A 10,397-nucleotide genomic window follows, 5' to 3' on the forward strand; every position below is an offset into this window, starting at 1 on the left:
GAGTCTCCATATCTTCACTTTATTGAACTCACATTTTTTAAAGAGTTTTGTAGTTTTTCTCTCATATTTTGTTATATTTTCATGGAGTATTTAATTTGGAGAAGTGTTAGGGTCATTGATAATGCATTTTAAATTTTAAATTTAATTTATTCATGTTTGCTGTGCTGGAAAGTGGTTGGCATTTGTCTGTTAGACTGTATTATTGTGTGGCCTTAGAACAGCCATTATTTCCCCTGTTGATCTTTCAGTTTTTCATATAAACAGTCATATCATCTATAAACAAAGATGGTTTTATTTCTTCCGTGCTAAACTGGAAATTTTTATTACTTTTTCTTAGTGTATCATCTAGGATTTATACCATAACACTGCAAAGGAGTAGGGAAAGAGGAGAGCCTGACCTCGTTTCTCATAGGTAGAGGAATGCTTCATGAAGTATGATATTCTCCGTAGGCTTTTTGCAGATGTTCTTTACCAATTTGAGGAAAAGATCTTGTGACCTTGAAAGATGTGCAGTCTGCTGTTGGATGAAGTGGTTGATAGATGTCGATTGTCTATCATTGGCTGATGGTCAACTCAATGCTGTCTTTACTAATTTTGTCAGCTGGATCTACCAATTTTCATTAAAAAAACTGTTAAAGTCTTCAATGATAATAATGCATCTCTCTGTTCCTATGTATCAAGAAATGTGCTGCAGGTGTGATGGGGCATGCTTACAATCTCAACATTTCCATTTCATTTAGTGCACAGCAATAGAATGTATTTAAAATATATTGAACTCATCTTTTATTTATAATTCCAAATGGGCATTTTTATCTTCTTGAGTTGTTATCACTGGAACTTTTGGTAGGAAAATGATAGTAATGTTAAAGACTTGCTTTTCTTCCCATTGCTCATTACTTTTCTTGTTCCATAATTTCTTACTACCCATGGCATTGTTGCAAAGAAATTGCTTGATGTGTATGTGTAGGAACTCTTTATGTTAACTAATATAGTTAAACTTTAAGGAGTAAACATGTCTAGATGATCATTCCTCAAACCTGTTTGAAATAATAAGGAAAGAGGAAGACTAAAAGTATCCACTAGACAAGAGAGAATAGTAAGAGTTGAGATTAGTAAAAAAAATATTAGAAAGTAGATAGCCCATTTATGGAGACAGATGAGTCTCTGAGAGGAACAGAGAAGGAAGGCCAAGAATCTTCTCAGAGAAATGGCACAAACAATACATTTGTACTCTTGTTGCACATTCTAGATGGGAGAATTAGAGATACCATGTCAGGATAGTAAATGTACACAGATGGGAGATTGAAGAGGTATTTTTCTACAGAAATTGGATCAGAAAAATATAATTGGCATAAAGAAAGCTACTCAAAGTCCAACTTTCTGCCTGTGTGAAATGCATTCTGTGAAATGCATAAATTCAGGATGGAACTTTCCAACTAAAGCTTTATAGTAAGTATGAGTATACACACAAGTGCCAGGTATTAAAGGAAAAGACCCAAACAGAGCAACTTTAGGAAACAACTTATGTAAGAGGAAAATAAGAAAATGTAGTATTATTTCCTCTAAAAGTTAATTGCCACCAGAGGTACTTTCAATGACTAAATAAGATTGCATAAAAAGTTTAATTTCCCATGTTTATATATAACAGCAGCCATTTGACAATGAAAAATAAGAGATACTTTTTGTAAGTATGAAAACCATCCAAGAAACTCTGGCATCCAACTAAGAAAAAAAGGATATTTCTATTATATATATAGATATATATATATATGTATATATATATATATATATGTGTGTGTGTGTGTATTCATATATGTGTCTATACATGCATGCACATATGCAATTATATATGTATATACATACTCACATGTACATATACATATGTGTGTATTCATAAATGTGTGGATATATATAAATATATATGTGGCTATGAAAAGATATTATTTAACCCACCAAGTTGTGTTTGTAAAAGGGGATCAGGAGTGAGGGAGTTTAAGAAAATACAGCAGAGTGAGAGAACTCGTTCAAAATATCCTGTGTATATCTATGAACTGTTTATCACAATGAATCCCATTGCATTACTACCATATGCTAATAAAATAGAAAAAAAACTAAGAAAGTCAGATTAAGTGTTCACAAAATGATCACAGATCGATTAAGCACATCCCTGGACACTAGTAGACCATAAAGCAATACAAGTATATTGTAAAAAGAAATTATTACTAATTTAAATTTTTATTAGTAATTTAAATCTGCAGGAAAGTCACAAATCCATGCAATAGGAAAATGAAGAAATGATTTGGGTGACAATACCTCAACAGGTTCACTATATTAGGGAAATATTCTCAGAAGGTGAACAACATTAGATGTAGATAAAGAAAGACACACACATAGAAAGCCCACGGATTGGGAGAAGATCTTTACTAGCCATACAACGGACAAGGGTCTCATATCTAAAATATACTTGGAACTCAAAAAATTAAATCCCCCAACAACAAATCCTCAAAGAAACAACTGCCCAATAAATAAGTGGGCTAATGACTTAAAGAGAAACTTCTCTGAAGAAGAAAGAAGGATGGCCAATAGACACATGAAGAAATGTTCAACATCCCTAGCCATAAAAGAAATGCAAATCAAAACAACATTGAGATATCACCTCACTCCAGTTAGAACAGCAAAAATCAAGAACTCTAACAACAACAGATGCTGGAGGGGATGTGGACAGAAAGGAACCTTACTTCATTGTTGGTGGGAATGTAAACTTGTTCAACCACTTTGGAAAGCAGTATGGAGGTTCCTCAAAAGACTTCACATAGAACTCCCCTATGACCCAGCAATCCCACTTTTGGGCATTTACCCAAATGTTTACAAACAAGACCACACTAAAGCTACCAGCACAACTATGTTTATTGCAGCATTATTTACCATAGCTAAGATCTGGACCAACCCAGATGCCCCTCAGTAGATGAATGGATCAAGAAAATGTGGTATATATACACAATGGAATTCTATGCCTCCATCAGAAAGAATGACATTGCCCCATTTGTTAGGAAATGGAAAAACTTGGAAAAAATTATATTAAGTGAAATAAGCCAGGCACAAAGAAACATAGGTCCCATGGTTTCCCTTATTTGTAATATCTAGTATATGTATGAGTCAAGCGGAAAAGGTCAGATAATGTGATGTCAGGAAAATGAACCCTTAGATATGTATTTTAATGTTTTCATTTCTTTCATGCATGTGTTTCTAACGCATTTATAAGATTATCTCTTTGTTGCTTTGTATGTCCCTCCCCCACAGTATAACCCCTGCTTTCACTATATTTGATGTCAGTATAACTTGTGGAGGAGATGGGGAAAAACCAGTTGTTTAAGGATACAGGTGGACCTGTTGCAACAATGAGAAGTACAAGTTGTCATGTCCAAAAGGAGCTTTACAACGTCGGTGCGGGGGGGGGGGGGGGTGGAGGCAGGGGGGGAAGGAGAAGGATTGGGATTGGGGGAGAGGGGGGAGGCTTGGAAGGGATGTGAAGGGTAAACAAAGGAGGAGGCTGCAATGCTTGGTAAGAAATGTATGCATTATCCTGCCCATGTAATTGTAACTCCTCTGTACAGTATGTTCACAAATAAAATAAAATTAAATTTAAAAAAAAAGACACACACAATGTCTAGACTAAAGAGGTATCAAAACTCAGGAATGGGGGCTGGGAAGGTGGCTCAGTGGTAGAGTGCTTGTCTCACATGCATGAGGCCCTGAGTTTGATTCCTCAGCACCACAGAAGCAGAAAAAGCTGGAAGTGGTGCTGTGGTTCAAGTGGTAGAGCGCTAGTCTTGAGCTAAAGAGCTGAAGGACAGCACCCAGGCCCAGCGTTCAGGCCCCACAACTGACAAAAAAACAAATAAACAAACAAAAAACCTCAGGAATGCCCAATTTGTATCAGGTACTGTGCCAGAGAAAGGAGTCTGGACTAGGACATCAGAAAAAAATGAGGGAAGGGGTAACAAGCTTGACAAGAAATATACTTATTATTACCTTACTAATGTAACTGTAACCCCTTATACATCACCTTGACAATACATTTTAAAAAATTTAAAAAACCTTAGACATCTGAGTGCCTTGCAAATCAGGATCACTATGTCGATGCACAGATCACCATTTCTCAAACCCCTCTGAAATAAAAAGGAAAGGAAGAGAAAGGCAAACTAAAATGATAAGCATGAAAAGAAAGAAATGGCAAGAGTCAAGACTAGCAAAAAAAATGATCAAGTATAAGTAATTGCCAAAGAACTTGTGGCTTAAATTAGTGGTAAGTGTAAAGACATAAAAATGAATACACAAGACCAAAATTGCAATAGAGAAAACAAGATGTTTTGCAAAAAAGGTAAAATAGTTATTAATTAAAGAACATTTATATGATTTTAATAAAATGAACACTGAATATTAATCCAACCAAAATTATTACAAAACCCTATAAATAATGTAAATGTGATATGGAAGACATGGAAACAAAAAAAAACTGTCTAAGTTCATCTTTAAGTAAAAATCTTAAAATGCATAGAACTAGAACATGAGGCTGTAATGTAAGAATATGTAGAGGTATGACAATAATAGCAAATGAGAGGAAGAAATGTAAAAAAGATAATAAAAAGATGATAAATACACATAAAATCAATACAAGGTACAAAAGAGGTTTTGAAGACAATTTTGTAAAAATTTAAAGAAAACCCCAGCTCTAATAAGGTTCTAAACAATCTTCAGCAGAGCTATTTGGCATTATCTGTTCAAATAGCAGAAACAAGCCTATGACTCACCAGTTCCATTTCTAAGTAAAACTACCACAAAAGTTCCTAGCTTTGTGTGAAAGGAGGCATATGATACATTTCTTGCTGCAATACTTTATAGATCAGTTTTGAAAATTTAACTTAGTGACCACCAAAAAATAAGGAGAACAGCAGTGCAGCATCTCAGGCCTGTAATCCTAGACCCCGAGAAAGCAGAGATCAGAGGATCATGTCTGGAGGCCAGACTTGGCACTAAAGCTCAAGAAACTCCAACTCAACCTGTGGCTGGACACAGTAGAATGCACCTGTTATCCCAGCAACAAGGGACTACAATGCATGGCCACAGTGGCACACATCTATCATCCCAAGTGACATGGAAAATATAAGTAGGAGATTCATAGCTCTGGCTGACCTTACATTGATAATAACTAATGTAAAAGGGGACTGAAGGCATGGCTCAAGTGGTAGAGCACCTGCCTTTCAAGCACAATGCCTCAATCCCCAGTTCTTCCCCAAATACTTACACATACATATATATACACATACATACATACATACATACATACATACATACTTACATGGAATAAGTATATTGTTTATGTAAATAAACAATGGAATACTTATTACAACAAAATGATTAAGATATACATGCATGAGAAACTCCAAAAACAGCAAGTAAGTTTACAAGAACACATAAGTACAATTCAATTACATAAAATTAAAAACTTATAATTTAGGCCTATAAATATACCTAGTGAAGCTATTAATACTTTATAAGAATAACTGAAAAATTATATAATATATAACTACCTGGTTTTAGAAAGGTATCAGTTATAAAAAGAAAGTTATAAAGACATAAAATATAATTACAGTTTATAAGCATGAGTATCTGACTCAGCCTAGAGCATATCTACATTGTAACTGTACACATATACCTAAACATATAGTGCTTTTTTCTAATGAGTAACAAGAAACTGTGATAAAACCAAATTTATCTATAGTTTAAATAATATTTGTAATTTTTGGGGGGGGTCCAGTCGTGGGGCCTGAACTCTGGGCCTGGGCACTGTCCCTCAGCTCTTCAGCTCAAGGTAGCACTCTACCACTTGAGCCACAGCGCCACTTCCGGCTTTTTTTTCCTGCTTATGTGGTGCTGAGGAATCGAACCCAGGGCCTCAGGCATGCAAGGCAAGCGCTCTACCACTGAACCACCTTCCCAGTCCCAATATTTGTAATTTTTATTTATCAAACAGATTGATGAACACAGGGAACTCTGTTGCTCTCAATACATGAAAAAAAAACCCTCAAATCCTGAAAACCTTTATTAAAGAAAATAAAGGACTATGTGCAATATCTCATATTTGTAATTCTAGCTACTCAGGATGTTGAAATTGGGAGGGCTGTGGTTGAGGTAAGCCTGAACAAAAAGTACATGAGACCCCATTTCAACCAGTAATAACCTGTCCATGATGGTTTTTACCTATTATCCCACAGCTATACAGAAGCATAAATAGGATAGCAGTCCTGGCTGGCTCAAGAAAAAAGAACTTATTTAGAAACTAAGGAGGCCAAAAGGGCTGGGAGAGAGGCTCAAGTGGTAGAAAGCCTCTCTAACAAATGGAAGACTTTGAGTTCAAATCCTAGTACAACAAAAAAAAAATTAAAAAGGTAAAGGAAAAGGAATAATATATAATTTCCTGGTTTTAGAAACGTATCAATTATAAAAAGAAAGTTAGAAAGACATAAAATATAATTACAGTTTATAAGCATGGGTATCTGACTCAACCTAGAACATATCTACATTGTACACATATACATAATATTAATAGAACCAAAATTTCTGATACATTTTTAGTTGGAAAGAATGCAAATGTCATATTTTTGTAGTGGAAAGTTTGTGTAAAAGAACTAAATCTCACCCATCCCTTCAAAATCTTCACAACTCCCCCCCCTTCAAACCACCCCTTCCCTTTGATTTCTCAGTTCTGTGGTATAAACAATGAATTCTTGCCTGCATTCTCCATCATCCCCCTTCATTCTCTCTCTCTCTCTCTCTCTCTCTCTCTCTCTCTCTCTCTCTCTCTCTCTCTCTCTCTCTCTCTCTCTCTCTCTCTCTCTCTCTCTCTCTCTCTCTCTCTCTCTCTCTCTCTCTCTCTCTTCCCTTGTCCCCATCCTACCCTCTTATGAGAACCCATTTCCTGGTTCTTATTTTATTGAGTTTTGACTTAGTTTTTTGTTGTTGTTTCTAAGAATTACACTATTTGTGCTCTCCACAGAGTCTATTCTACTTCAGTTAATTTATTTGTAGCCACTTGCTCACCAAATGTGTTTACTTGTAGATTCACAGGCACATTCTAATTACCAAAAATGAGGGAAACTATACAAGCTATGTTTCTCTTTGTCTGACTTAACTTTGTTTAATATAATTTTTTCCATCTTTCCATTTCCTTATGAATGGTACAATATCATTCTTTCTGATGGATGAGTAGAATTCTATTATATATATATATTATATATATATACCACATTTCTTGATCCAATCATCCACGGAGGGGCTATGATCAAGATGCACTTTACTCATAAACTGCTTGGTGAATGGCAACTCCTTTGTATAAAGATTATAAAAGTATTTTTTAAAAAAGAACTGTCTTCCTTTTCTACAATGGCAATTTAAAGGGAATGTCAAAATCTGATGTTTATTCAGAAATATTGAAGATCAAGCATCAGGTGAGAGTGTATATTGTCGTCTTGAGAACAGAGAGAAAAAATCTGGAGTTTTAAAGGTACATAAATAAGATTGAGCATGTTCAATTACTACATTCTTTAATTTTGTCTATAAATGATATTGAAGAGAATCCATTAATGAATTTTGCTCACAGCTGGCACTCTACACTTGAGCTACACCTCCAGTCAGTTTCATGGATATTCATGGTTTAACTTGATTTACCACTGAGAAAGAATATTAACCATAGCAGTCATTTTATACCAGTCATATAGTGTCTTATGTTAAAGTTTGATGAATTTGTAGCCCACTTTGTATTCATGATAAACAAAACTGTAACAGAAAAAAAAACTTTTAGAATAACCAGTATCTTAGCATTATTCGTAAAGCTTGGGACTTCATGGTATCAACAGCAGATACTGCAAATATAATTCTACTTTTATTTTGGTTAAGTTACTATTTATGATCTGATTTTTTCATTTTTGTATTTGAAATCTTGTGAAATAGGACTGACTTTTTAGATATACAATTAAAACCTAACACCCTAAATATATGTAATCCAGCAATATGAATTACAAAATAAAAGATACACAGAAGACTGAGTTGTGAGCTTTGGAGGTCTGAGTGAGTTTTCCACTATACAGAACCAATATTTAAGTAGAAAGAAATTTAAATGAGAAAACTAAATTAAAAGGACACTCACTCAGAGCAGGTCTGGAGCCAGAGCTAACACCAATCACATACTGCGAGTTACTGGAGGTGGGGTTTGAGTCATCTCCCATTTCTGGCATGCTTTATTAATATCATTCACAGCTGTTGAGAAAATAGTCTATCAGTCTGATGAACTCAACCTCAACTCCTCCAAGAGCAAATGAATAATAATAATATTTTTTAAAACCACTATTCCCATTGCCTGAGAAATCCTGCCCAAACAGTGGATATTTTATGGAAAGATATGAAATCCATAACTGCTTCTCATATTACCAGCTGCTCATGGAAAAGAAGAAAATGGAGAGGGGTCATCGTGTTCCTTACAGTATTTATTAATCTGCGGGTTCTACATTGCCTTGTTTTGAATGACTCAAGAAAGGAGTCTCTCATCACACCTCCCTAGGGAAATCTGCCCATGTGACAACACAGCATCTGCCCCAGGGCTGCCTCCTGGTTGTGCCAGATGGACTGACAAACAAAAGAGGAGGGGCACGAGTTTCTGGAGAAGAACTGAAGTACCCATTGACATCAAAACAACATGTATTTTCCCAGAAATAAAAGGATGGAGAATTACATAAGGGGAATATATTTCTTCCATTCTAATTTCAGTGCTATTTCACCAACATTGAAGATAGTCGTGTTATGATGAGGACTTAAAGTCAGCAACAGTCCTAAATCCATAATAATTTCTGGTGATATAGAGCAAAATAAGAAAATCACCCAGCTGGGCACAGTCACTCATCCCTGCAATCCTAGTTACTTGGGAAGAAAGAATGGGACTGGGGAATGGAAGAGGTGTTTAATTGGTCACTAGCCGGGGGAGGGGGTAATGTCTCCAACATAAGATCGCCAAGATAAGATCTCAGCTAAACCAATAGCGAGCTGGGCACGCTAGTGCTACTTGTCATCTCAGCTGCGTGGGAAGCATAAATAGGAAGATCATTGTTAATGAGTGCCTGAGTGTAAAGGTGAGACACTATCTCAAAAATAACCAAAGCAAGAAAGAGATTGGGTCACAGAGCACCAGTGGCTCACACCTGTAATCTTCACTACTCAGGAGGCTGAGATTGGAGGATCATGGTTGGAAGCTAGTCTGGGCAGGAAAGTCTATGAGAATTTTATCTCCCATTAATCACAGAAAAGGTTGGAAGTTGTGCTGTAGCTCAAATGATAGAGTGCTAGCCTTGAGCAAAAGAAGCTTAAGGACAGTGCCCAGGACCAGAGTTCAAAGTCAAGGACTGGCAAAAACAAACAAAAAAACCCCCACAAACATAGAGAAATTGCGTCAAGAGACAGAGAACCTGCCTGCTTAACATATTCAAGGTCCTCCATATAACACAGAAAGAAAGAAAGAAAGAAAAAAGAAGGCAAGAAGGAAAGAAAGAAAGAAAGAAAGAAAGAAAGAAAGAAAGAAAGAAAGAAAGAAAGAAAGAAAGAGAGAAAGAAAGAGAGAGAAGGAGAGAAGGAGGAAGGAAGCAAGGAGGGAAGGAAGGAAGGAAGGAAGGAAGGAAGGAAGGAAGGAAGGAAGGAAGGAAGGAAGGAAGGAGGGAGGGAGGGAGGGAGGGAGGGAGGGAAGAAGGGAGAGAGGGAAGGGAAGAAGGAGGGAAGAAGGAAAGAAGAAAGGAAGAAAGAAAGGAGGAAGGAAGGAGAGATTTACTTTCTGTGTCCTTTCTAAGACTTAGTGGTGATAAATTTGTCTTTTTTGATTTTCTCTCATCAACTGGAGAGGTTTTCACAGTTGTTGAGTTTCATGCTAGACTATATAGAAGAGTAAGATCACAGACATCACTATTGTCACAACTAATAATGGTAGCGAACCTTTCTGAATGTTTACTGTTGGTCTAGTCATCACCTCTCAAAGTCTTCAGACTTGAGTTTTCAAATCTAAGTTTCAAATTTTTAGTATCTAATGATAACAATTGCAATGAAAAACCATTATACAGAGTTTTTACAACAGTGTACCAGGCACATAGGGGATGTTTTACACAGATGTCTAATAATCATGCCCAAACTAATCAAGCCAATAAGACTCTATTTCTTCCCCTCCTTACTCTCCAAAAGCCTAGCTCTTCTTCCAAGAGACCCAATAAATGGCAATAAATGAAGAATATTTACATAAACAAATTGCACAATTGACTGCACCAGTTTCAAATCCATTACTCATTGGTTATATGACTTTGAGA

The sequence above is a fragment of the Dipodomys merriami genome, unplaced genomic scaffold (genome assembly GCF_024711535.1).
Source record: "Dipodomys merriami isolate MVZ:Mamm:240054 unplaced genomic scaffold, mDipMer1.0.p SCAF_4, whole genome shotgun sequence".
In the NCBI taxonomy this organism is placed as follows: domain Eukaryota; kingdom Metazoa; phylum Chordata; class Mammalia; order Rodentia; family Heteromyidae; genus Dipodomys; species Dipodomys merriami.